We start from the raw sequence: 958 nt of genomic DNA on the forward strand, positions 1-958 counted from the left end.
GGGGAGCGCGGGAGGGCCCAGGCCGGGGGTGGACGGGGGAGGCGGAGGGGGTGCGCGTCGGCCCCAGGCCCGGGGTGGGCGGGGGAGGCGGAGGGGGAGCGCGGGAGGGCCCAGGCCGGGGGTGGACGGGGGAGGCGGAGGGGGTGCGCGTCGGCCCCAGGCCCGGGGTGGGCGGGGGAGGCGGAGGGGGAGCGCGTCGGCCCCAGGCCCGGGGTGAGCGGGGGAGGCGGAGGGGGCGGGGGAGGCGGAGGGGGTGCGCGTCGGGCCCAGGCCCGGGGTGGGCGGGGGAGGCGGAGGGGGCGGGGGAGGCGGAGGGGGAGCGCGGGAGGGCCCAGGCCGGGGGTGGACGGGGGAGGCGGAGGGGGTGCGCGTCGGGCCCAGGCCCGGGGTGGGCGGGGGAGGCGGAGGGGGCGGGGGAGGCGGAGGGGGAGCGCGTCGGGCCCAGGCGCGGCCGCCCAAAACTGGTGGAGGTGCCGGGGATCGAACCCGGGACCTCGTACATGCTAAGCACGCGCTCTACCACTGAGCTACACCCCCGCCTGCCGCCCCAGCCGTGCGATTCCTCTCGTGATTTATGACCATGATTCCTTCGCCTCTGAAAGATCCGGTCGACGGCAGAGGAAAGGTGGACGCGGACTTGCTCGCGTGCGGACCGGGCCGCGCGCCGGCTTCGAAAACAGCGAGGCAAAACCCCAAACCCGAAAACCGCAGACGAGATTTCGGAGGAAGGAGGCTGAAGGCACCGTGTGCGGTCTCGCGCTTTCCAGCCGCGTGTCCTGCCTTCTGCGCTGAGCAGCCCCGGGAGGCCGGGCGGGGGGGGGCGCGGGGGGGGAGGGGCCGCGCCCCCCGCGCCCCCCGCGCCCCCCGGGCCCGACACCCCCACGCCACCTCGGCTTCCGGGCGCCGAGAACGGCCGCTGGCCGCTCCGTGCTGGGCGGACGCCCCCGCGGGCTCGCGG

At 78.5% G+C, this 958-nt stretch overlaps 1 non-coding gene across 1 annotated transcript; it reads right to left on the minus strand.

The window, feature by feature from the left end:
• Nucleotides 1-465: 465 nt before the first annotated feature.
• TRNAA-AGC (transfer RNA alanine (anticodon AGC)) lies at nt 466-537 on the minus strand. Its single transcript has one exon. It is a non-coding gene; the product is annotated as a tRNA-Ala (tRNA).
• Between the last annotated feature and the right edge of the window lie 421 nt (nt 538-958).

This window comes from Mirounga angustirostris, unplaced genomic scaffold (genome assembly GCF_029215605.1).
Source record: "Mirounga angustirostris isolate CCGP_5_RB_7025 unplaced genomic scaffold, mMirAng1.0.hap1 SCAF_8, whole genome shotgun sequence".
NCBI classification, from domain to species: domain Eukaryota; kingdom Metazoa; phylum Chordata; class Mammalia; order Carnivora; family Phocidae; genus Mirounga; species Mirounga angustirostris.